Source organism: Chiloscyllium punctatum, chromosome 36, assembly GCF_047496795.1.
Source record: "Chiloscyllium punctatum isolate Juve2018m chromosome 36, sChiPun1.3, whole genome shotgun sequence".
Taxonomy (NCBI): domain Eukaryota; kingdom Metazoa; phylum Chordata; class Chondrichthyes; order Orectolobiformes; family Hemiscylliidae; genus Chiloscyllium; species Chiloscyllium punctatum.
In genome coordinates, this window is record NC_092774.1 from 68347576 (window position 1) to 68374903 (window position 27328).

The 27328-nt window shown below is 46.9% G+C and overlaps 1 protein-coding gene and 4 non-coding genes across 5 annotated transcripts in view; all 5 read left to right on the plus strand.

Annotated features, from left to right (window-relative positions):
* LOC140460632 (uncharacterized) overlaps positions 1-27328 on the plus strand; it is a 1198404-nt gene that overhangs the window by 676092 nt on the left and 494984 nt on the right. The window lies entirely within an intron of this gene.
* trnae-cuc (transfer RNA glutamic acid (anticodon CUC)) lies at positions 2374-2445 on the plus strand. Its single transcript has one exon. It is a non-coding gene; the product is annotated as a tRNA-Glu (tRNA).
* trnan-guu (transfer RNA asparagine (anticodon GUU)) lies at positions 18598-18671 on the plus strand. Its single transcript has one exon. It is a non-coding gene; the product is annotated as a tRNA-Asn (tRNA).
* trnae-uuc (transfer RNA glutamic acid (anticodon UUC)) lies at positions 21162-21233 on the plus strand. The gene has a single exon. It is a non-coding gene; the product is annotated as a tRNA-Glu (tRNA).
* trnaw-cca (transfer RNA tryptophan (anticodon CCA)) lies at positions 26885-26956 on the plus strand. The gene has a single exon. It is a non-coding gene; the product is annotated as a tRNA-Trp (tRNA).

A 27328-nucleotide genomic window follows, 5' to 3' on the forward strand; every position in this document is an offset into this window, starting at 1 on the left:
AGTGCACCCAGTCCCCCCACCCCACTTTCTTTGTTGGTCAGCTGAGTTGTCCGTTTGTAACTGGATCCCTGGTACAGCCGGGTAAAACATGCAGCTGGGATGACTGAGTGAACCCTTTCCTGCAAAGGCAGTTTCCTTCACTAAAAAGGACATGAGTGAATCAGATGGTGCTTTTTCCCCCTAAAAGTGGTTTCATCCTGAGATTCTGAAGTCCAGATGACTGACCGAACTCCAATTCTGCAATCTACCGCAGTGGGATTCGAACCTGGGACGCCCCAGTGCTGGGTTGATCGGAGGACTTGGCCATCGCTCCTTTCATCTCCTTGCGCTGGCACGTGAACTCGATGGCGCCGCCGCAGGTGGGAGGAGCAGATGAAGCCATTTTGGAACTTACAGCAGGTGAAAAGCCTCTCTCCAGTGTGGACCCACTGGTGGGAGGGTAGTGCAGCTGACTGAGTGAACTCTCCCCAGCACATGGGGCACGTGAATGGCTTCTCTCTGACTGAACCCCGTCCTGCACACTGAGGAGGTGCACGTCCTCACCCCATTCTGAATCCGTCTGTGGGTTTCCAGCACTGATGGGGAAGGGAATCCTTTCCCACAGTCCCCACATTTCCATGGTTTCCCCATTGGGTGGAGCTTTCCTTGTGTTGCTCTGGCTTTGAAATTACAAACAGAGCGGGGACATTGTCTTTCCCACTGCGAGGGGTGTGATTTTAATTCCCCAATCTGAGTAAATGGTTTAAAGCACTTTTCACAGTCAGCGCACTGAATCTCCCTCACTCGGTATCTCAGTATTCTCCCTGCCACACCAGTGTCCAAAGTCTCTCAAGCAGACAAAAGCAAACATTTCTTCAGGACCATGGGGGCAATGGATGACGTATCTGACTCCACCTACTTGTTTCAACTGCAGCTCACAGCTTCTTCACACATCCCAATTAAGCTTTCTCATTGTCATGAAACCGGCGTAATCCTAATCTGCAGGAATGAGAATATTTTCACTGTCTCGCGTCAGTAAATGTCCCTGAGAACATCAGAGTCCCGTCACAGCGCTGTCAGAGGAGGGGAAGCTGAAAGAGACCCACATGCTGCTCATGGGCACATTTCACTTTCCCCAACTCACCGCCCCAACCACTGCGGCTCTTGGGAGTGGAAAGGGAACACCAAAACCCAGTCTCAGCTTTGTAAATCTTCAGGAAATAAGAAAACTGTACATCCTTTCGGATCTTCCATCGTGGGCTGACAGCGTTGATTTTAAATGGCTGTCCAGTCAGTGTCGATTCGTTTTGGCTGAAAAAATCTTCCTTATCTCATCCCAGCATTTCTTGCCTCAGAGAACTGTGCGGCAGATTTCATGTATATATTTCCTTGTATAGTATTTTGTAAATTACATTCGTTTTCTGGTTGTTTGTATCGGGTATTTCAGGTTCATGAGCCGCTGTTTAAGTTGTGTTGGTAGGTTTGTGGGCTACCATGATGCTGAGAGGATTGAGTTTTTCGGACATAATTTCCCAGATGTCTTTATTGTAAAGTAATGTGGCTAGGGTTTCTGCAGACGTTGTGTCTACTTGTGTCAGTTTGTTGATGTGAAATTGGCACACTGAGTTTATTGGGTCGGCAAAAATGAGGACTGCAGATGCTGGAAACCAGAGCTTAGATCAGAGTGGTGCTAGAAAAGCACAGCAGGTCAGAAAGCATCCGAGGAGCAGGAAAATCGACGTTCCGGGCAAAAGCCCTTCATCAGGAATAGAGGCAGGATCCCTCCAGGGTGGAGAGATAAATTGGGGCTGGGGTGTGCTGGGCCAAAGGTAGCAAAAAGTACAATAGGTGAATGGGGGTGGGGATGGAGGTGACAGATCAGAGAGGAGGGTGGAGCGGATAGGTGGGGAGGGAGATTGGCAGGTAGGACAGATTATGAGGACAGCGCTGAGCTGGAAGGCTACAATTGAGGTAAGGTGGGGGAGGGGAAATGAGGAAACTGATGAAGTCCACATTGATGGCCTGGGGTTGAATTTAACCCAAGCGGGAGATGAGGCATTCATCCTCCAGGCATCGAGTGGGGAGGGAGCGGCGATGGAGGAGGCCCAGGACCTGCATGTCCTCGGCAGAGTGGGAGGGGTTTGAACTGTTGGGCCATAGGGCGATGGGGTTGATTGGTGCGGGTGTCCTGGAGATGTTCCCTCAAGCGCTGTGACTTGACTCTGCGAGGAGTCTCCAGTCTCCCCAATGTAGAGGAGACTGCATCAGGTGCAATGGATACAAGAAATGACATTGTTGGATACACAGGTGAAAGCCTTCGAACGACCACGGCCCAGATTCGATTTCCGGGCAGGGAAGTAATTTTCAGTAGAGCTACCAGGCTGCGATTGCAACTCCCTGGTGGTCTAGTGGTTAGGATTCGGCGCTCTCACCACCGCGGCCCGGGTTCGATTCCCGGTCAGGGAATCTGTTTTCAGGGGGTTTATAGGCTCCCCGTTCTTCGTAATTGCTCTGTACAGTTATTTATTGATCTTCGTAGTTCCTGGGTGCTGCAGTGTGTCGTGGCTCGTTGAAATAGTGTCCTGATTCAGATATGTTTGTATGTGTCGGGGTGATTGCTTCTGTGGTTAAGTTCTTGGTTCGCGTGCATTGTTTTCCGATAGTCGCTGTTTTGAATTTACCATTGACTGTTCGCTCTCCTGTGACATCTAGAAATGGCACTTTGTTGTTGTTCTCCTCTTTTGTGAATTTTATGCCAGTAAGGAGATTGTTGATGGTGTTGTAGGTTTCCTCTAATTTGTTTCAGTTTTTGATGACAAAAGTGTCATCGCTGTAGCGGACCCAAAGTTTGGGTTGGATCGTGGGAAGGGCTGTCTGTTCGAGTCTCTGCATTATTGCTTCTGCGAGGAATCCTGATGCTGGAGGTTTCGTGCGTATTTCGTTGATTTGTTTGTCGGGCTTGATATTGAATATGAAGTGGATGGAAAGGCACAGCTCCACGAGCTTGACAGTGCTATCTTTGCTGATGAAGTTGATGCTGTGTTTTTGTCTTTGGTTCTTCGAGTAGTGTCTTCAGTTTTCTTTGGCCACGTTGATGTTAATGGATGTGAACAGGGCTGTTATGTCAAAGGATAACATTAATCCATCCTTTTCTATCTCAGTGTCTTTGGTGTTCAGGAATTCTTGGATGGAGTAAATGGAGTGGAGTGAATCTTCGACGAGGTGTTTTAGCCTTCAGTAGAAGCCTTTGACTAGTCTGTATATTGCTGTTCCAAGTCGTGAGACTATGGTCTAAGGGGGGCTCCTCGTTTGACGGGGAGGAGAACAACAACCAAGTGCCATTACTTGTTGTCACAGTAGAGCGAACAGTCAATGGGGAAATTCAAACTGGCATCTACAGAAAAACAACAGACCCAAACCAAGTACTTAACTGCAGAAGCAATGATCCCAACACCCACAAACGGAGCTGCATCAGGACATTATTTCAACGAGCCACTACACACTGCAGCACAGAGAAACTACGAAGAGCACAAGAGAAATACGTATATAGTGTATTTAAGGAGAACGGGTCCCCAATAAACCCTCTCTGCCGATTTCTCATTGATGCTTCCAAGGTGACTCTCAAAAATTCGGTTTATCCCTCCATTCTTTCCTGTTTGTTTTGTGTGGGTTTTGAAAGCTTTCGCAATCCTCTGACTGAGTATTGGAGTTGGGAGGTTATGTTGTGGTTGTACAGGACACTTTTTAGACCACTTTTGAAATATTGTGCACAATTCTAGTCTCCCTCCGATCAGACGGATATTGTGAAATTTGAAAGGGTTCTGAAGCACCAAAGGGTCCACAGAGATGAAGAGGCCCTTCTGCTGCCCTGAGTGTGGGAAGGCCTTCAGTGATTCCTCTGCCCTGCTGACGCACCAGTTGGTCCACACCGGGGAAGGATGTTCTCCAGCCCCAAGTGCGAGATGGCCTTCAGCAGTTCTTCCCATCTGCAGAGACACCAGTGGGTCCACACTGAGGAGAAGCCGTTCTTCTGCCCCGACTGCAGGAAGGGCTTTGCACTTTCCTCCGACCTGCTGCCCCATTGGTGGTTCCACATGGGGGAGAGGCCGTTCAGTTGCCTAAGTGCAGGAAGTCCTTCATCAATTCCTCAGCCCTGCTGATGCACCAGTCCGTCCACACCGGGGAGATGCCATTCTCCTGCCCGAGTGTGGGAAGGGCTTTACCCGCTCCTCCACACTGCTGAAGCACCAGCTGGTCCACACGGGGGGATGGGGGGTGGAGAGGGGAGGCCTTTCTGCTGCCCTGAGTGCGGGAAATCGTTCAGCAATTCCTCTGCCCTGCTGAAGCACCAGTGTGTCCACACGGGGGAGAGGCCCTTCAGCTGGCCCGAGTGTGGGAAGAGGTTCACGTTTTCCTGCAACTTGCGGAAGCATCAGCCGGGGCACCAGCGCTCCCAGCAATCAGATCCCACCGGTAACGCTGCCTTTAGTCACCCCCCAGGACTGAACCTCCTGCCAGTTCTGACAGTGGGTGCACTGGGAGAGTAGGTAGGCTGTTTTAGTCTTCTGCTGGACTGCAATTGCCTGCCCCACCCCCCACAACTACAACCCCATGGTGGCTCAGGGTTAGCACTGCTGCCTCATGGCACCAGGAACTCGGAATACTTCCACCCTTGGGGTCTGTGTGCAATTTATGGAGGGTAGCAAAATGGATCTGAGTGGGTTACTCTTCGGAGAATCTGTGCAGATGTGTTGGGCTGAAGGACCTGTTTCCACACTGTCGGAGTTCAACCAACATATGAGCTTTGTTTTCATTGGAAACTGCTGCTCATTGAGCCAGGGACTGCACATTGCCAAATGAAATGATCCAGAGAACCGTAAGACCGCAAGACCATCGGAGCAGAAGTTAGGCAATTCGGCCCATCGAGTCTACTCAGCAATCCGTTAGTGACAAAAGTAGCGCAGATGAGATTAGCTACAGTGTGGAAACAGGCCATTTGTCCCAACAAGTCCACATCGACCCTCCGAAGAGTAACCCATTACAGACCCATTTCCCTCTGACGAATGTACCTAACTCTACGGGCAGTTAAGCATGACAAATCCACATGACCTGAACATCTTTGGACGATGGAAGAAAACAGGACCACCCAGAGAAAACCCACGCAGACACTGGGAGAATATGAAAACTCCTCACAGACAGCCACCCAAGGCTGGAATCAAACCTGGGTCCCCGGCACGGTGAGCCTGCAGTGGTAAACACTGAGCCACTACATATTGCAACCCGAAGTAGGCAAGCAGGAGGTTGGGAGAATGCAGCAAGCCAGGCAGCACCAGGATGTGGAGTAGTCAGCGGTTTGGGTATTAACCCTTCTTCATGATTGAAACGTTGACTCCTCTGTGAGAAACGATTTACGGGAATGTTGCTGGGGGTTGGAGGGTTTGAGCTACAGGGAGAGGCTGGACCATCAGAGGCAGAGGAGTGACCTAATAGAGGTTACAAAATCATGAGGGGCATGGACAGGTTAATAGACAAGCTATTTTCCCTGGGATGGGGGAGTCCAGAACTTGAGGGCATGGGTTTCGGGTGAGATGCGAAATATATTAAAGGGACAACTTCACAGGATTTGGGTCAGGTGTTGTCAAATGGGACTAGATTACTTTAGGATATCAGGTCAGCATGGACAAGTTGGACCAAAGGGTCTGTTTCCATGCTGTATGTGTCTCTGACTACGAGTCCTGATCTAAGTTTAAAATAGAGTCCAAGTAACTTTGAATACTTCAATCTTGTTGAGCTCACCTCCTGAAAAGTTTCAGATGAATCCCTCTGAGAGATACTGTTTAAACATGCTGAGTTGGAGAAAGTATCCCATCAAGTTCAACACAAACCCAGAGTTGAAGAAGTCAGAAGTCAGAACACCAAGGGGACCAAAACTGATCACAATATTCCAGGTGCAGCCTCATCAACGTCCTGTATAACTACAACATAACTATATCTATACTCAATTCCCGAACTGATGAAGGTTAGTGTACCTAAACCTTTCTTCATTGCATTGTGTATCGATGTAATCAGAGATATAGGACCTACTTTGAACTGAACCACAATCCTGCTTTTGGGAGCACAGTGACTGACAGGGAAAGCAAAAGGGAGATTGACCTTTAAATGGAGTATAAAAGTAGGGAGGTGAAAGTGGAGGTTTTGACTGAAAGGGCAGTGAAGATTCAACCAGCTGACAGTGGATCTCAATCACATGTAGATCAGACCAGGTTCGGACAGCACGAAACCAGATAAGTTTTTACAACAAACCACAACGAGGTCATCATTAGACTCTTAATTCCGGATTTATATTGAATTCAGATTCCACCATCTGCCGTGGCAGGTTTTGAACACAAGTCCCCAGAACATTACCTGGGTGAATAGTCTGGTGACAATAAAGTCGGCCATCGCCTCCCCTGAACACATTGGCCTATTGTGTTCAGAGGTAACAAAGGAACAAGAGGTTTTCGCAACTGTTAAGTTGTTGATGTTACACAAGGGAACATCAGCACTCTCAGTAATGGCACATACTGAAGTCAGTGTCCTGGATCAGAGGTAAGGGCTCGGGAACCATAAGAAAAAGGAACAGGAATATGCCATTCAGCCCGTTGAGTCTGCTTCTCCATTCAGTAGGATTCTGGGTGATCTGGCATTCCCCACAGTCACTTTCCTGCCCTTTTCCTGCAACTGTTCATCCCCTGACTCTTCACGAATCTATCCATCCTAGTTTTAAAGTGACATAAAGGCTGTCAACAGAGTTACTGGGGTGGGGGTGGGGGGGTGGGGGGGGGTACGGGGGCTCAGGTCGAACTTGGGGACTAAAACAATGGCTTCACACTTCACAACATTTAACTAAGGGAATGGTTATGGTTATCCAATGCAGGAAATTGGGCAGGCATTCAGGTAAAATTATTGGTAAATTATGAATGACAGAGGAGTCGGGAGAGAAGTGGTGTTCAGGTACAGTTGGATATCATTAGTATAGATGCCAACACCAGCAGCTACGGTAAAACAAATCAGAACGGAAGACGCTAAAATCATACCCTCCCAGAGGATAGAGTGATGCTAGAGAGGGTCAGTACTGTCATTAACTCTGATCAAGGCTGTCCGCAGGTCGACGAGGGAATGTTCATCCCTGTCACCGTGACAAAGGATGTCAAATATCACCTTGATAAGAACTGTTTCAGGGGTGGAAACCAGACTCGAGGGCTTTAAACACAGAATTCTGGAAAAGATGGGAATGGCTAATTCAACAATGTTACATCCAAACTAACACTTCTTTTCGTGCGATAATAATAGAAGTGTTTTGGTTTTATGTTTGAAGATTCTCAGCAACACTGAGTAAGAAGCAACAAAATTAACACAAGAAATACTGCAATTGCTACAATGTGCCTGCTCCCAATTGGGGGCCATCGGTGTGAAATTAACTGTCTACAAGGGGCAATATTGGAAAGGAATTACCCAGTTCATAGCTATAAGAGGGGAGACACAGACTGCTTGATACAAACATATAATGGGCGGGAGTTGGCCACTCGGCACTTCGAGCCTGCTGCAGCATTCAATAAGATCATGGCTGATCTGAATTCAACCTCAACTCTACATTCCAACACATCCCCGACAATCTTTCATCCACTTGGTTATCAAGAACCTATCTACCTCTGCCTTAAAGATTTTGAATCCACTGCCTTTTGAAGAAGACACACAACCCTCAGAAAGAAAAGAAATCATCCTCATTTTTGTCTTCTACATTTAAAATATGACCCTGTACTTTCAGATATTAAGATAGGGACAGATGCTGCATTCAAATAATACCTGTGGTACAGTTAACTATCTCAAAGTGCTTCACATGAACATTATGAGAATTCCTTTAAAAATCACAAGACCGGAGCACAGATGAGACAGGTGACAAAATACTTGGTCAAAGGGACAAGTTTAGGGCAATCTTTTAAACAGGTTCAATTTCCCAAACATCAGAAGACAAAGACGTGAACAACAAACACAAAATAGCAACGAATGGGAAACAACAGTGTAGTCATAACGTCACAGGATGAGTAATCCAGGGAACATGAGTTCAAATCCCACCACAGCAAGAGGTGAGATGAGAATAATTCAAATCATCAATGGGGAACACAAAGTAAGTCTCAGTATGGTATCGATGGCACTGACGTCAATTGTCCTAAAAACCCATGTTCACCAATGTCCTTTCAAGAGGGAAACTGCCATCCCTGCATGGTCTGACTTACATGTGACTCCAGACCGACAGCAATGTGGTTGACTCTTAAACTGCCCTCTGAATTGGCACAAGCAAGACACCTTGCACTGAGGGATGGATAACAAATATCAACCGTGCGAAAGTGTCATAACAGAAATTGCTGGAGAAACTCAGCCAGTCTGGCAACACTGGTGGAGAGAGAGAGAAAGAAACAAAGACAATATCCTGGCTTGAGTCCAGAACAGTTGTGAAGAAGGGTCACAGCACTTGAAATGCTATCTCTGCTTCTCTCTCCACATGTGCTGCCAGTCCTATTGAGTTTCTCCAGCATTTGATGCATTTTTGTGTTTCAGATCTCCATCATCTGCAGTTCTTCATTACACTGACTTAGAGAAGCTCAAATCCCATAAAAGGGTAGAGCAGAAGGGCTGGAATTACTCAGCAAGTCTGGCACCAGTTATGGAGATAAAAACAGTTCGTACTTCGGGTCATTGAATGATCTTACATCAGGGACAAACTTTTGGGGAAGATGCAAGAGTAAAAGCCACAGGTGTAACTTCAACATCTGGGAGAACTCTCTCAGCCATGGAGGTCAGGCTGACTCAGCATTCTGTTCCTGCTCATCACCTGTTAAATTCTCCATTTGTTTTTCTTGTTATATTTCTACATGGTTGACACATTCCTATGTTTTAAAATGAAATTACAAACAGACAAGAATTTTCCATGTAAGTAATCATACATTCGAGGGTTTGGAACGTGAATGTAAACTTTTAAACAGAAAGTATTTATTCATGCATGGGGTGTGGGCATCGCTGGCAAAGCCAGCATTTATACCCATCCTTAACCACCCTGTGGTTGGTTGGAAAAGTGCATGAAGGTGTCTGAGATTGTCTTGATCAGCACAGCAATCTCAAAGATGGGTGTGCTCAGGTACAAGTACCCTCCACTCCCACAGCCAAGTCTGCATTCACTTCAATTATAGATGCCATCTAAACCTCCCAGGACAAGGACAGCATGGGATGACAATCAGAATAAAGCTTCCTCTACTCTTGAATTTCAAGTGAAGCTACCTCAACACTGTCCCCAACAAACACTGCCAAGACAGAGACTGCATTGGGTTAGATACAGAGTAAAACTTCCTCTACACTTCCCCATTCATACAGTCCCAGGACAATGACAGCAGAGGGTTAAATAAACAGTAGACCTTCTTCCATTCTGACTGACACTTAGTACGTCCTACACCAACCCTCAAGGAAAATTCAGAACTGAAGTATTATCTGGTACTGAATTCACACATCCTAATGGGAATGACAGCAACAGAAAATCATGTAGTGAAACACAGATAAAACACACACAATGTACAACAAAACTAGACTGTTATTTGGATCAAAGACATAGTCCCTGCAGTGATCCGAATGTGAGCTGAACAAATTTCACACTTGAACAATATTCTCTGGGAATGCAATGTCCACCTCACTGCTGTCTATTCAGTTCCTCTGCTCTCGTTCAGGGCTGAGTTGCGGCTGACCACATTGTGGCGTGGAGGTCAAGAGGTTGGACAGTTAAGGTCAACTTGGATTGAGGGCATCCTTTGTCATGCCAGTGAGGTAGAGGGTCGCTCATTTACTCAACTTATAATCGGGGACAAGGGGATGTCAGGCTGAGTTTAGAAGAAACAGATGATCCGATGTAGCTGTATAACATCTGGTGAGGACTTAATGCAAATGTAATGTCAACTCAATTCTAGCCAGAGACTAGTCTCTCACTTAAGATAGGAGAGTTTTGTTTTTCCCTCAAGTGTTCCCGAGTCTTTGAAATTCACCTCTTTAGAGAGCAGCATGTGGTGGTGACACGGTGGTTAGCACTGCTGCCTCACGGCATCAGTGACCTGGATTTGATCCCACCCTCGGGCAGACTGTCTGTGTGGAGTTTGCACATTCTCCACTTGTGTCTGCGTTGGCTTCCTGTGGTGCTCTGGCCTCCTCCCACGGTCCAAAGGACATGCAATTGATGGTAGACTGACCATGGGAGATGCAGGGTTACAGGGATAGGGTAACGAACTGGGTCTGGGTGGGACGGTCAGTCAATGTTGACTCGATAGGCTGAATGGCCTACTTGCTCGCAATTGGCCTATAATAATCAATACTATGCACTTGCTTTATGGTTATCGACATCAAATTACATGAGTGGTTTTGGTTATTTCATCTCTTATTATCGTATTCAACCAACTACAGCATCTAGAAACTTGCTTAATTACAATATCCAATATCTACCGAGTACTGTTTCTTTTTGTCACGACCATTATCTTGAACTCTGACGTGTGACCTCCTCATTGCTGTCAAAGTTCTTTATTTGTCTATACATTGTCATGTTTTTACTTTGTCGAATGTCTTCCTGGCATTTGTAGTTAAGACCCTATATTCTGCCCTCGTCAACATTTTCCCTTACAATTCTCTACTAAGGATTTCACGAAAAAACTCAGAGTGTGGTGAGACTGCAGAACTCACTACCATAGTGAATACTTGGTTTGGAAGACACGACAACTAAGGGTAAGCAACCCAATACAAATGACTGTCACTGACACCAGATTCACAACACAGTGAAATTTAAACATGCAATATCCCTCAATTTCTCAACTGTCCCAAACCAGACTTGGTGAAGAACAGATCTTGCACATCAACATTATAATTTAAACAAAAACGAACAATTATAAATACGGCAATTTTTCTAGGGCAAAGTTAAAGAAGATAATCTAATTAATAGCAATGATTTAAACCCTTTGATCAAGTCCCCCACCATCTCAGAGACAGAGACTTAAGCGCCAAATTAAGAAAAAAAAATTTTTTTAAACATACCAATTCAAGCAAACAGTTTCCAACATAGGATTGCCAAGCCTTTGTGCAATCTTTGGACTATCACTGTTTCACAGACACGTAACTGTAAATCTAATTTAAAAGTCACTGCTGAATGTGAATAGACACCCCAGTATTCAGCTGTTTCTTACAGGCTGGGACTCATTCCCGGAAAGAGACAACAATTCTTTAACAGGACAGTAGAATCTGGAGAGAACAGCTCCTGGTCTCAACGAGCAGCAGTGCCCAATGGAAGCAAAGTTGCAGGGGTGGGGGAGCACGACGGCACAAAACAAAAAAAAACCGACCGACTCTCCCACTAGAAGCACTGTCAGAATGTGCAGGGGTTCAGTCCTCTCAGTGACCCACAGCAGCTTCACCAGCAGAATCAGATTGTTGGGAGCACTGGTGTGCCTGCTGCTGCTTCTGCAAGGTGCAGAATGATGAGAACCTCCGCTTCCACTCGGGGCAGGTGAACGGCCTTTCCCCGGTATGGGCCTCAGCTGTGCCTCAGCAGGTGGGAGGAATTGCTGAAGGCCTTCCCGCACTCTGGACAGGGGAAAGGCCTCTCCCCCGTATGGACCCGAAGGTGGGATGCCTGGGTAAAGCCCTTCCCACACTTCAGGCAGGGGAACGGGCTCTCCCCGGTCTGGACCCGCTGGTGCCTCAGCAGGGCAGAGGTATCCTTGAAGGCCTTCCCGCACTTGGAGCAGCTGAAGGGCTTCTCTAATATGTGGACCCGGCGGTGGGTCAGTCGGACGGAGGAATAGCTGAAGGCCTTCCCGCATTCGGGGCAGGAGAATGACCTCTCGCCTGTGTGGACACCCTGGTGCCTCTGCAGTGCATGGGAATTGCTGAAGGTCTTCCCGCACTCAGAGCAGGAGGACAGTCTCACCCCGGTGTGACGGCGCCCATTAGTCTCCAGGTCAGATGGGAAACGGATGCCTTTCCCACAGTCGCCACATTTTCATGGTTTCTCCACGGGACGGGATTCCTTGGATTTCTCCATGACCGAAGCTTCAGCTGCACACAAACGCATGTGCAGCACCTTCCCGCCGTGAATTACTTTTCCCAAATGTATAACTTTTACTGGCTCCACAGTCAGAGTGCTGCAATAGTCGGGTCTCTCATCCAGTCTCACTGATGCTGAAAACATACTGAAAGAGGAACCAAAAAGCTTGTTTCCTTCTCACAGAATCATAGTCGAAAATTGTTATAGTCCCGATGGATTCAGTGACTGCCAGACATTGACGTGAAATTGAGGACTGCAAATGCTGGAGAGTCAGAGTCAAAGCACAGCAGATCAGGCAGCATCTGAGGAGCAGCAGAGTCAATGTTTCAGGCAAAGCTCTTCATCTATTGATATTGAAATGTCCGTCTTCAGATCTTCAAATAATCTGTAAAAAGAGATTACAAAAGTCATCACTGTCAGTCCAGGTTAGAAATTCCAAACAAGCAATTCTACTTTCTGCAGAACATTCTTTTCTTTTTCCACAAAATTGAAAGCCCCATCGCACTCCCTTTCATCCCTCTATTCTCACTCCGCTCAAACTAATCCTCCCGACGGTACTGATTTAGGATCTTACAGAGACCGAAAAGTGAAAACATCAAGACAGACACCTCTGAAGTTTGGATACCTCCACCTGAAAGTTAGTATCTTTCACGACATCTAGGAGTGAGTAAGTCTGATTTTGGGAAGCAAAAAAAAGTGTTAATTCAGGATGAACCTTCAATGCAGCTTCTTGAGAAACAACCAGACACTAAATGGTTAACATCTGGGGAGGTGGAAGTGGGGGGATGGAGGAAATAAGATATAAAGGCATTGACACCGACACCAGACAGAAACTGAACACATAGGCAGGTCAAACATTACGGGAAAGCCAGAGTCATAGAGATACACAGCACAGAAACAGGTCCTTCGGTCCAACTCATCCATGCCGACCAGACAGCCTAAATTAATCTCGTCACATTTACCAGCACTTGGCCCATATCCCTCTGAACTCTTCCTATTCATATACCCGTCCAGATGCCTTTTAAATGTTATAAGTGGACCGACATCCATCACTTCCTCCGGCAGATCCTTCCTTACACTTGCCTCCCTCACCTCAAACATATTATCCTCCTGTTCTGGACTTCTCCCATCCCAGGGAAATGACCTTGTCTATTTACCCTATCCATGCCTCTCATGATTCAATAAACGTCTGTAAGATCACCCCTCAGCCTCTGGTATACCGGGGAAAACAGCTCAAGCAATGCACTGCGTTTCCTTTTAGCTTCACACTCACAGAACCTTACTCCCGTGTAAAACATTGTTTCATTCCCCCACACTGTCCATGGGAAAAGCCAAGGCTGCTGAGACTCTGGAGTTGGGGGAATGCCACGTAGAATTCCTGCAATGTGGAAACACGCCATTCAACCCAACAAGTCCACACCGACCATCCAAAGCGTAACTCATGAGGACACATTCCCCTATCCCATTCCACTACACTTACTGCACACTATGGGCCCATTTAGTATGGCCACTTCTCCCGAAACTGAACACCTTTAGATTTTGGGCGGAAACCAGAGCACCCGGAGGAAACCCAGCAGACACGGCAGGGAGAATGTGCAAACTCCACACAGAGAGTCGCCCCAAGGCTGGAATCGAAAGTGGATCCCTGGCGCTGTCAGGCAGCAGTGCGAACCACTGATCCATCGTGCGGCCCATGTGTGCAGAAAAAGGTGGGGGCTGGGAACTTTGTTAATTGTACCACACAGTGGATTGTTGAGTAAGGTTAAATCTCACGGGAACCAGGGAGAGCTAAACAACTGGGCACAAAATTTAGAAGCGCGTTGTTGGAGATGCTGGAATCCTTCCTGAAAACAGCAAATGCTGGAGATCACAGTGGGTCAGGCAGCGCTGTGCTACTCTATGCCTGGACAGTGTGGACGTGGAGATGATGTTTCCACTCGGAGAAGGGTTGAGGATGCCAAGTCATTGACGGCATTTAAGACAGAGATAGGTTCTTCATTAATAAGGGGTCAAGGGTTATGAGGAGAGGGCAGCAGAATGGGATAGAGAAACATATCAGCCATGATCGACTGATGGAGCAGACTCGATGGGCCAAATGGCCTCATCCTGCTCCTGTGTATTGTGGTCTTAAAGCTCGGCAGATAACTTAAGGGGTTCTCACAAACTATCTCAGAATCCTGAAGAGGAGTTGTTGGACTCGAAACTTTAACTCTGCTTTCTCTTCACAGATGCTTCCAGTCCTGCTGAGTTTTTCCAGTGTTCTCAGTTTTTGTTTCAGATTTCCAGCATCCACAGTTCTTTGTCTTATTTATCAAATTCATTTCTTGCCCTTCACAAGTGTCTGGAACTTCATCTCCCTGATCTACAAACTGTTCACTTACCCTAGAAATGACCAAACCTCCTTATCAAAGTAGATCCCTTTGTTGCAAAATGATTGTTCAATTCTGTGACCAAAATTATTGCATTCGTAATTACTTACACCAGGGACTCACAATATCTCAGGCCAGAACACAGCTAGATTGTTTCAGACAGTACATTTATGTGATTTGATACAATTCCCTATTCCCGACTTTACCAGCGTGTTGCAGGGAATGGCGGGTTTGAGTTAAGAAGAATCTGGGACATTTTTTCCAATGGAGCCGAGGAAGTTGACAGTTAACCTTATAGAGATTTTTAAAATCAGAAGGGGTATAGATAATGTGTCATTCCCAGGAGGCTCAGAATATTTTATTGCTCCAGACGGTGTAAAAGGGGGTCAAAGCTTCAACAGAAATCGAGCAGAGCTGAGAAGAGACAACATTTAACTCTGTGGGAACAGGGAGATTAGAGGACAGAGAAATTAGGACCTGAAATCCGAGCTGACACCAGACTACCATGCTATCAGTGCTTTGATTAGCAGTGCCCACCCTCTACCTTTACTGAGCCTCTCACCCGACTTGAATGCCACGTATACCCTCGATATTCCGGATCCAATCCTTGTCATTCTGAAGCCATATCTCTGAAAGGAGTCTCAGATCATAATTATTCTCTACAATGTGTGCAGTCAATTAATTCGGTTTTGTTACAATGCAGCACACATTCATATACTGAGCTTTTAGTCTTATTTTTTGTGATGGTTAGAATCCAGTTTTGATTGCTAGTACATTTATTCTCCTTGTCCCTTTCTCTCATTCTCTGGTGTTTGGTTTCCACATCACTACATTGCTCACTGGCCTTGATTTGGATTGGCTATGCTAAATTGCCCAGTGTTTAGGGATGTGCAGGTTAGGTGGGTTGGCCATGGGAAACGCAGGGTTATCGTTTCAAAGTAATAGAAGGAGTAGGCCATTTGGCCCATCGACCCTGCTCCGCCATTCATTAAAATCATGGCGGATCGATCAATCGTCTCAGCTCCTCCTAATTGCATTTTCCCAACTTCCCTGAGTTCCCTTACCTCGCAAAAAACCATCCAACAGTGTCTTAATGAAGCTGCCTCTACTGCTTCCTTGAGCACAGAATTCCATTAATTTACCATTAACCACATTGGTCCTGCCCTGAGTTGCCTCATCAAAATGCAACAGCTCATATTTGTCCCAATTAAACTCCATCCACAATCCTTGGCCCATCGGCTCATCTGATCAATTATAATTTATATTAAACTTTCTTTCCTACCTTATTCCCTAAAAGCTGAAAATCTCCATCCCAAACTCTCGCCCTCCGTTCTCACTTTAATCACGGATGTCCTCATTCTGAAGGGTTTGGTTCATGCTGATTAACAGGCCCACATTCAAGGGGGATCTAACTGAACCGTACAGAACATTGAACGGCCTGGACAGAGTGGATATTGGGAAGATGTTTTCATTGGGAGGAGAGACTAATACCCATGGGCATAGCATAAGCATAAAGGGAGAATGGAGATTAGGAGCAATTTCTTTAGCCAGAGAGTGGTGAATCTATGGAATTCATTGTGACAGAAAACTGTGGAGGCCAGGTCACTGAGTATGTTGAACATTGAGATAGAGATGTACAGCACAGAAACAGACTGTTTGGTCCAACTTGTCCATGCCGACCAACCCAATCTAGTCCCACCTGACAGCACACGGCCCCATATCCCTCCAAACCATGCCTAATCATACACCTACCCAAATGCCTTTTAAATGTTGCAATCGTACTCGCCTTCACCACTTCCTCTGGCAGATCATTCAATAAACGTACCATCCTCTGCGTGAAAAAGTTGCCCCTTAGGTCTCTGTTGTATCTTTCCCCTCTAACACGAAACCCATGCCCTCTCGGTCTGGACTCACCCACCCCAGGAAAAGACTTTGTCTATTAATCCTATCCATGCCCCTCATGATTTTATACATGTACAGTTACAACGTTGAAAAGATATTTGGATAAGTACATGAATACGAAACTTTCGAAGGTTTATGTGCCTAACACTGGTAGGTGTGCCGAGTTTAGTTTGAGAACATACTCAGCACGGGCTAGTTGGATGAAGGGTCTGTTCAGTGCTGTCAGACTCTGTGAATGACCTGTACTGTTCTTAAAACCATTTTCTTACCTCCCCCGATAAGCATCCACTTCTTTGTTGTTCAAAACTCAGATGAACTTAGCCTTGAATATGTTCAATGACCCCACTTCTGAACTCAATTCCTCTTCGTAATATATCACTTGCCTCGCTCATTGCCTGCTGCATCTGCCCGACAACTGGCATTGACTGGTGTGGAGGGACTCTGAGACCCCTTAGTACATCCATACATCATTCCTGATGAAGGGCTTGTGCCCGAAACGTTCCCTGTCCTGCTCCTCAGATGCTGCCTGACCTGTTGTGCTTTTCCAGTGCCACATTTTTCGACTTTCACCTCCAGTCCTCACTTCCTCTACATTCCAATATGTCACCATTTCAACAATGCACTGCTTTTTTTTAAACAGCAAAGGCTATAACTTCACATTGCAGCACTGCACTTGCCATGTGTTTGCCAATTGAGACACAGACCTGGACCAACTTCGGGAAGAGGCTAAACACTGAGTTCTGAACAAAAACCGTAGCACACTCAAAACGTCGGCTCTGTTTACCTTTCCACTGATGCTACTCGACCCGTTGGCTTTCTGCAGTATTCGCTGTGTTTGTTCTACACAAATGCTGCTTTCCATTAAAGAACTGCAATCCCTGTCCTCTGGTAACTGACCCTAGTCAGTGGCAATAGGTTCTTCTGATCATTAAGGTAAAAACGATGACTGCAGATTCTGAAAACCAAATACTGGATTAGTGGTGCTGGAAGAGCACAGCAGTTCCGGCAGCATCCAACGAGCAGCGAAATCGACGTTTCGGGCAAAAGCCCTTCATCAGGAATAAAGGCAGTGAGCCTGAAGCATGGAGAGATAAGCTAGAGGAGGGTGGGGGTGGGGAGAGAGTAGCATAGTGTACAATGGGTGAGTGCGGGAGGAGATGAAGGTGACAGGTCAAGGAGGAGAGGGTGGAGTGGATAGGTGGAAAAGAAGATAGGCAGGTCGGACAAGTCAAGGAGACAGTAACTGAGCTGGAAGTTTGAAACTAGGCAAATGTGGCTGTGGTACCGAATTTGTTTCACAACATGGTTGAAGAGCTTCAGAGCAGAGGAAATGACCTGGGAGTTGCAGTGGGAGAGGGACCCCCAGAGATTCTTGTCGAGAGAGGAGGAAAAATTCTTCAAGGCAGGCATCCTTGCAAGAGGATTCGCAGTAGGGTTTAAATCAACGAGGTAAAAACAATGACTGCAGATGCTGAAAACCAAATACTGGATTAGTGGTGCTGGAAGAGCACAGCAGTTCAGGCAGCATCCAACGAGCAGCGAAAACACCACGTCTTCTCCCATCATTGACAAAAACCCCTGGAAATCTCCAGTTAACCATCTTTGCTCCAAAGAGAGCATTCCCAAACTTGGGAATGTCTCCACAAAATGGAAATTGCTCATCCCTGAACATGATGCATGTGTTACAATGGGGAAGAGGTTTTGGCAAAATATTGTCAGTTAGCAGGTGGAAAAATGTTCAGGAAGTAAAACACAAATCCCAGTCTCCAGCTTTGTGAATCTTTAGAAACTCTTTGGGAAGTGGAATTCGAGGAGAATGAAGGATGAACTGACGGACTGAGCAGAGACAGTCCACACACCGTCCCCTTGTTTAAGAGGCCGATTGACTCTGATATTCTCCGGAGATGAACTGACCCGAGACATTGAAAGAATTCTCTGCACATCAGGAATTCAAACCCATTCTCGGCTCGGGGCCAATGAGAAAATTCGGGAAGAGGCAAAACACTGAAAGGCTTGGAGGGCGATGGCCCCGGTGTAGGAGAGCTCGTTCCTAGTGTCATGGATGTGCCTGCAGATGGTGGGATCAGGCTGTCCCCATGTCTCCATAATGAATGTCCAAGGCTTTATTATGGAAAATTAAAACTGATAGAAGATAATCGTAATTTTGGGCGGGGCGGGTTGAATTATGAATTGAATAGTAGGTTCCTCAAAGACACTTTGCCGGCCGCACTGGGACCTGTCTCTGTGGCGCAATTGGTCAGCGCGTTCGGCTGTTAACCGAAAGGTTGGTGGTTCGAGACCACCCAGAGACGGAGTGCTACTTGTTCTCGCTCCTCCCGCTTTCTTGGCTGCGAATGTGCACGTTTTTCATGGTTTCAGGAAAATGTTTCCCAAACGGAAATCTTTTCCACTGAGGCAGCACAAAGGGGTTTCTGAATTTATTGAATTTCTAACGTAAAGGACTGCGGATGCTGAGAATCCGAGACAGAAAGCGAAACAGCTGGAAAAACTCAGCAGGTTTGGCTGTACTTGGATGAGGTAAAAAACGAGTTCTGAAATGTTGTCTCTGATTCTCTTTCCACAGATGCTGCCTGACCTGCTGAGTTGCTCCTGCAATTTCTGTTTTTGACTGAACGTCCATTTCATCTTTCGGGATGAAACACCCAGACTCGCCATTTGCAGATATTTAACCCTTTCGAAACCTGTGAAGTGATTGGATTCATACAAACTCAGCAATGATTCACTCTTTCTCAGCTCCACAGGCAGAGAGACCTGGGAAATGAAGCTGTCAGTGTGGTTCTGTATTGGTGGGCCGAGTGGCGAATGCGATGGACATGAAATCCATTGCGGTTTCCCCACGCAGGTATGAACCCTGCCGACTACAGTTGAGAAACGACATCAAAAGAAAAGGGAGATTGCTCCACGGTTTTTTTTTTAAATGCAATCAGTGGACGGGTTGAAATATTTCATTCACATTGGCACTGGTCGGGAATCTGCCTGACAGGGTGGAACAAGCAGATACCCACAGAGCTGCTATTGAGGCGATGAGCCAAGAGTTTGGAAATGAAACTAGAACAGTGAGGGGCGTGAAGTCGTGATCGAAGTTAAGCAGGCACCTGAGGACAAAGGTGTTTTATTTCCCGGTGAAAGATACTGCTTCACAAAGTTGGGACTATGGAAGGGAAGCAGTGACGGTGATTATCTTTGGCTGTTCCTCTTGTGAATGTTCCCATTGCTGCGCATGTCCGTGTTAACGTCAGAACTCTGCAGCATGGTGGCGTGAGATACGCACAGTGCCAGGGGCGCAATGGATGACGCATCTGACTCCACCTACCTGTTTGAAATGCAGCTGACAGCTTCTTCACACACCCCAATTAATCTTTCTCATTTGCCTGAAGCCGGCATACGGTTTGAATTCCCGATCTTCAGGAACGAGACTCTTTTCAATGTCTCGCGTCAGGAAATGTCCCTGAGAACATCAGAGTCAAGTCATAGCGCTGTCGGAGGAGGGGAAGCTGAAATAGCCCCACACGCTGCTCACGGGCACATTTCACTTTCCCCAACACACTGCCCCAACCACTGCGGCTCCTGGGAGTGGAAAGGAAACAAACACCAAAACCCAGTCTCAGCTTTGTCAATCTTCAGGAAATAAGAAAACTGTTCATCCCTTCGGATCTTCCATCCTGGGCTGACAGCCTTGATTTTAAATGGATGTCCAGTCAGTGCCGACTCGTTTTGGCTGAACAAAATCTTCCTTATCTCATCCCAGCATTTCTTGCCAGAGAGACCTGTGTGGCAGAGTTCATGTATATATTTCCTTGTATGGTATTTTGTAAATAACATTCGTTTGCTGGTTGTTTGTATCGGGTATTTCAGGTTCAGTAGCCGCTGTTTAAGTGTGTTGGTAGGTTTGTGGGCTACCATGATGCTGAGAGGTTTGATTTGTCTGGACATCATTTCCCAGATGTCTTTAATGTAAAGTAATGTGCTAGGGTTTCTGTAGACGTTGTGTCTACTTGTGTCTGTTTGTTGATGTGAAATCGGCACACTGGGTTTATTGGGTCGGCAAAAATGAGGACTGTAGATGCTGGAAACCAGAGTTTAGATCAGAGTGGTGCTGGAAAAGCACAGCAGGTCTGACAACTTCCGAGGAGCAGGAAAATCGACGTTTCGGGCAAAAGCCCTTCATCAGGAATAGAAGCAGGACGCTTCCAGGGGTGGCGAGATAAATTGGGGGGGGGGTGCTGGGCCAAAGGTAGCAAAGAGTACAATAGGTGAATGGGGTTGGGGACGTAGGTGACAGGTCAGAGAGGAGGGTGGAGCGGATAGGTGGGAAGGGAGATTGACAGGTCCTGAGGACAGCGCTCAGATGGAAGGTTGGAACTCAGCTAAGGTGGGGGGAGTGGACATGAGGAAACTGGTGCAGTCCACATCGATGTCCTGGGGTTGAATGTATCCGAGGCAGAAGTTGGGGCGTTCTTCCCCCAGACATCGGGTGGGGAGGGAGGGGCGATGGAGGAGGCCCAGGTCCTGCATGTCCCTGGCAGAGTGGGAGGGGAGGTTGAAATGTTGGGCCACAGGGCGATGGGGTTGATTATTGCGGGTGTCCTGGAGATGTTCCCTCAAACGCTGTGACTTGATTCTGCGACGGGGCTCCAGTCTCCCCAATGTAGGGGAGACCGCATCGGGAGCAATGGATACAAGAAACAACTTTGGTGGAAGCCTTCGAACTCCCGTGACCCGGGTTCGATTTCCGGGCAGGGAAGCAATTTTCAGTAGAGCTGTCAAACTTCGCTGCCATCTCCCTGGTGGTCTAGTGGTTAGGATTCGGCGCTTTCACCGCTGCGGCCCGGGTTCGATTCCCCGTCAGGGAAGCAATTTGCAGTGTATTGTTTGGGCTGCCCATTCTCCTTAAATGTGCTGTTGAGTTACTAATTGGTCTTCGGAGTCACTGGGTGCTGCACTGTGTTGTGGTTCGTTGGAATAGTACCCTCGTTCAGATTTGTTTGTAGGTGTAGGGATGATTACTTCTGTAGCTAAGTACTTGGTTCACGTGTGTTGCTTTCCTGCAGAGGCTGTTTTGAATTTATCATTGACTGGTCGGTCTACTGTGACATCCAGAAATGGCACTTTGTTGTTGTTCTCCTCTTTTGTGAATTTTATGCCAGGAAGGAGATTGTTGATGGTGTTGTAGGTTTCCTCTAATTTGTTTCATTTTTTGATGACAGAAGTGTTTCGTGGGCGTTTCGTTGATTTGTTTGTAGGGCTTGTTACTGAATATGAAGTGGGTGGTAAGGCACAGTTCCACGAGGTTGACAGTGTTATCTTTGCAGGCTGAAGTTGGTTCTGTGTTTTTGTCTTTAGTTCTTCGAGTAGTGTCTTCAGTTTTCTTTGGCCACGTTGATGTTAATGGATGTGAACAGGGCTGTTATGTCAAAGGACAACATTATTCCATCCTCTTCTATCTTCGTGTCTTTGGTGTTCGGGAATTCTTGGATGGAGTAAATGGAGTGGAGTGAATCTTCGACTTGGTGTTTTAGTCCTCAGTGGAGGCCTTTGACTAGTCTGTATATTGGTGTTCCAAGTAGTGAGACGATGGCCTGAGGGGGGCTCCTAGTTTGAAAAAGAGGAGAACAACAATAAACTGCATTCTTAGATGTCACAGTAGAGCGAACAGTCAATGGGGAACTTCAAACTAGCATCTACAGAAAACCAACACTCAAAAACCAAATACTTAACCACAGAAGCAATCATCCCAACACCCACAAACGAAGCTGCATCAGGACATTATTTCAACGAGCCACTGACTAGTCGGTATATTGGTGTACCAAGTGGTGAGACTTTGGGTCTGAGGGGGGGCTCCTGGTTTGAATTGGAGGAGAAAATAAACACAGTGCCATTTCTAGATGTCACAGTAGAGCGAAAAGTCAATGGGGAACTTCAACCTAGCGTCGACAGAAAAACAACACACACAAATACTTAACCACGGAAGCAATCATCCCAACACCCACAAACGAAGATTCAACAGGACATTATTTCAACGAGCCGCTACACACTGCAGCACAGAGAAATTACGAATAACAAGAGAGAAATACGTATATAATATATTTAAGGAGAACGCGTCCCAAAAAAACCCATTCCGCCGATTTCTCAGTGATGCTTCCAAGCTCACTCTCAAAAATTCGGTTTGTCCCTCCATTCTTTCCTGTTTGGTTTTTGTGGGTTTTGAAAGCGTTCCCAAAGCGTTCCCAATCCTCTGACTGAGTATTGGAGTTGGGAAGGTAAAAACAATGACTGCAGATGCTGGAAACCAGATTCTGGATTAGTGGTGCTGGAAGAGCACAGCAGTTCAGGCAGCATCCAAGTAGCTTCGAAATCGACGTTTCGGGCAAAAGCCCTTCGTCAGGAATAAAGGCAGTGAGCCTGAAGCATGGAGAGATAAGCTTATCTCTCCATGCTTCAGGCTCACTGCCTTTGTTCCTGACGAAGGACTTTTGCCCGAAACGTCGATTTCGAAGCTGCTTGGATGCTGCCTGAATTGGAGTTGCGAAGTTATGTTGTGGCTGTACAGGACATTGGTGAGACCACTTTTAGAATATTGTGTGCAATTCTGGTGTCCCTCCAATCAGAAGGATATTGTGAAATTTGAAAGGGTTCTGAAGCACCAATGGGTCCACAGAGGGGAAGAGGCCCTTCTACTGCCCTGAGTGTGGGAAGGCCTTCAGTGATTCCTCTGCCCTGCTGACGCACCAGTTGGTCCACACCAGGGAAGGCTGTTCTCCGGCCCCAAGTGCGAGATGGCCTTCAGCAGTTCTTCCCACCTGCTGAGACACCAGTGGGTCCACACTGAGAGGCCGTTCTTCTGCCCCAACTGCAGGAGGGGCATTGCTCTTTCCTCTGACGTACTGGCCCATTGGTGTGTCCAAATGGTAGAGAGGTCGTTCAGTTGCCCTATGTGCAGGAAGGCCTTCAGCAATTCCTCGGCCATGCTGAGGCACCAATCTATCCACACCGGGGAGAAGCCGTTCTCCTGCCCCGAATGTGGGAAGGTCTTTACCCACTCCTCCACACTGCTGAATCACCAGCTGGACCACACGGAGGTTTGGGGGGTGGGGGGGGGGGGAGAGTGGCGGAGGAGGGGAGGCCATTCTGCTGCCCTAAGTGTGGGAAAGCCTTCAGCAATTCCTCCGCCCTGCTGAAGCACCAGTGTGTCCACCCTGGGGAGAGACCCTTCAGCTGGCCCGAGTGTGGGAAGAGGTTCATGTTTTCCTGCAACTTGCGGAAGTACTAGCGGGGGCAACAGCGCTCCCAGCAATCAGATCCCACCAGTGACGCTGCCTTCGGTCACCCCCCAGGACTGAATCTGCTGCCATTTTTGACAGTGTGTGCAGTGGGAGAGTAGGTGAGCTGTTATTGTTTTCTGCTGGAATGCAATTGCCTCCCCTACACCACACAAACCCAACCCCAAGGTAGCTCAGGGTTAGCACTGCTGCCTCATGGCACCAGGAACTCAAGAATAATTCCACCCATGGGGGTCTGTGTGCAATTTATGGAGGGTTGGAAAATGGATCTGAGTGGGTTAGTCTTCGGAAGATCAGTGCAGATGTGTTCGGCTGAAGGACCTGTTTTTCCACATTGTGGGGGTGCTATGATTCTATGAGCTTTGCCTTCAGTGGACACTGTTGCTCATTGAGCCCGGGACTGCACATTGCCAATGAAATGATCCAGAGAAACCTAAGACCGCAAGACCATCGGAGAAGAAGTTTGGCCTTCTCTGCCATTCGTTAGTAACAAAAGTATTGGATGAGATTAGCTACAGTGTGGAAACAGGCCATTTGTCCCAACAAGTCCACACCGACCCTCCGAAGTGTAACCCATCCAGACCCATTTCCCTCTGACTAATGTACCTAACTCTATGGGCAATTAAGCATGGCCAATCCACAAGACCTGCACATCTTTGGTTTATGGAAGAAAACAGGACCACCCAGAGAAAACCCACGCAGACATTGGGAGAATGTGCACACTCCTCACAGACTGCCACCCAAGGCTGGAATAAAACCTGGGTCCCTGGCACTGTGAGGCTGCAGGTGTAACCACTGAGCCACTACATATTGCAACCCGAGTTTGGCAAGCCGGGGGTTGGGTGAATACAGCAAGCCAGGCAGCACCAGGATGTGGAGTAGTCAGCGTTTTGGGTATTAACCCTTCTTCATTACTGAAAGAGTGACTTATCTATGAGAAAAGATTTACATGAATGTTGCTGGGGGTTGGAGGGTTTGAGCTGCAGGGAGCGGCTGAATAACGTGGGGTTGTTTTCACTGGAGCATCGGAGGCAGAGAAGTGACCTAATAGCGGATACAAAATCATGAGGGGCATGGACAGGGTAATAGACAAGGTCTTTTCCCTGGGCTGGGGGAGTCCAGAACTAGAGGGCATAGGTTTAGGGTGAGAGGCGAAATATATAAAAAGGGACGACTTCTTCATGCAGAGGGTGGTACTTATATGAAATGAGCTGCCAGAGTATGTGGGTCAGGTGCTGTCAAATGGGACTAGATTAATTTAGGATATCAGGTCAGCATGGACAAGTTGGACCGAAGGGTCTGTTTCCATGCTGTACGTGTCTCTGACTACTGGTCCTGATGTAAGTTTAAAATAGAGTCCAAGTAACTTTGAATAGTTCAATCTTGTTGAGCTCACCTCCTGAAAAGTGTCAGATGAATCCCTCTGAGAGATACTGTTTAAACATGCTGAGTTGGACAAAGTATCCCATCAAGTTCAACACAAACCCAGAGTTGAAGAAGTCAGAAGTCAGAACACCAAGGGGACCAAAACTGATCACAATATTCCAGGTGCGGCCTCATCAACGTCCTGTATAACTACAACATAACTTGCCAACATCTATACTCAATTCCCTAACTGATGAAGGCCAGTGTGCTGAAACCTTTCTTCACTACCTTGTGTACCGATGTTGTCAGAGATATAGGACCTACTTTAAACTGATGCAGAATCCAGCTGCTGAGAGCCCAGAAGCAGAGTAGTGCTGCGTGAGTGTGCTGGGCTTTAGATTTGGATCCCACCTCCCCACACCTCTAGAGACCTCAGGTCTGTAGCTTGCCTTCTTATCTTTGAGGGTTTTCCACCTGTTTGAAACAGCCTATCCTGCAATTAACCCCTTTATGCCAAGGCGTTCCTTCTACGGGCAGAATTAATTGTCCTTCTGTCACACAGTTATTAAACACCATTATCTCATCTGTCCAAAGGAACTGCTCATTGTTTTGCCTCCTCCTTCCCAGCGATAGTTAATGTATGTTATTTGTTAACTCCCTTGTAGCAGTTTCTCATTGGCCCTTTCGTTTCTTGGTCCAGAAAGAGTTATTGCTGACTCATGAAGTTTTCAAAGTTGTGGAGTTTACAGGACCACACCATATTCCTCTCTGCCTCCCCCAGGAATAACGATTGCTCCTGAGGTACTCACAGTTCCGGACGTTCCTTGATATCCCCAAATACAATCCATACGTCAGGAAATCACTGGTGCTGCCCTGACATAGATAGTCAATGTTTGAACAGAAGATTATGGGGAGAAAATGCAGAAATCCGAAATGCAAAGAGACTTGGGAGTTCAAGTCCAGGATTTTCTCAAAGTAAACTTGCAGGTTGAGTTGCACTTTCCCCTGCAAGTGCCGAATGTGTGACACCAGCTCATTTACCTATTCCCTCCTCGCTATCCAAGGGGCCAAACTTACATTCCAGGTGAAGTGGCCCTTTACCTGCACTTCCCACAACCCAGTCTACTGCATTTGCTGCTCACAATGTTGCTTCATCTACATTGGGGAAAACGAAGCCTAAACTGGGTGACTGCTGCACAGAACATCTACGTTCTGCCTGCAAAAAAGACCCTGAGCTTCCAGTTGCCTGCCAATTCCACACCCGACCCTGTTCCCTGGCCAACATCTCTGTCTCAGGTTTGCTGTTGTGTTCCAGCGAAGCTCAGCACCAGCAGAACGAAGAGCACCGAATATTGCACTTGGGGACCACACATCCCTCTGGTCCCAATATCCAATTCAATAATTCTAGGACCTGAACTCCATAGTATCCTCGTCCCTTCCACACACACCAAGCCTTGTTATCACATAGTCTGTCATTCCACACTACTTCGCCACGAACAGTCTCCATTAACAGTTATTCACCCTCTCACGCAGATCGTTATCAACTCCTTTTTCTGTCCAACAGTTCTTCCTTCGGTTTGGGCTCTGTCCTGATCTCCGCCTTCCTCCCACAATATCTCCTGCATATAAACCGACATTTTCCCAATCACCATCTGTTCTGTGGAAGGGTCACCAGCAACTCCTGTTTTTTGTTCCTGATATACAGCATCCGCAGTTCTTTCAGATTTTTATTGAGAGAGAGTTGGAAATTGTTTCGAGAGACAGAAGGAGAAGGGGGAGAAACAGAACAGACATGAACGTAAAATCATTGTAGTGCGATCACTTCCCTTAAGCATGAATAGAGGACATGGGCTATCTGTGAGCTTGTGGCGCAACGGGAGCGCGTCTGACTCCACCTCAGAAGGTTGTGTGTTCAAATCACGTCAAGCTCACTACAATCAACGTCGAACATTTCCAATGAAGAAAAGAGTACGTTTCCTCCGTATATCTATTGTGTCAAAAGTTGTGGGCACTTTCGATCATGCATGAATCTTTGCTGTCAGTTTGATTTGTGAACACTGTGTCAGGGAGGTGGTGTGCCCATTGTTTGGGGAAATGCTGAGCTCCCTGCAATATGACAAGTCGAACACAAACTGTTCATCACGGGATTTCAACACACAGCCGCTTCGTTCAGTTGGTGACCGCGCAGTGTGAATCACATTATACCGATACTTTTACAACAGAATCCAGAGATTTCCATCCAGGTTTTAGTCACATCAAACTGCCACGTAATGATGTTATGGCCTCAGAAAACTATAATAACG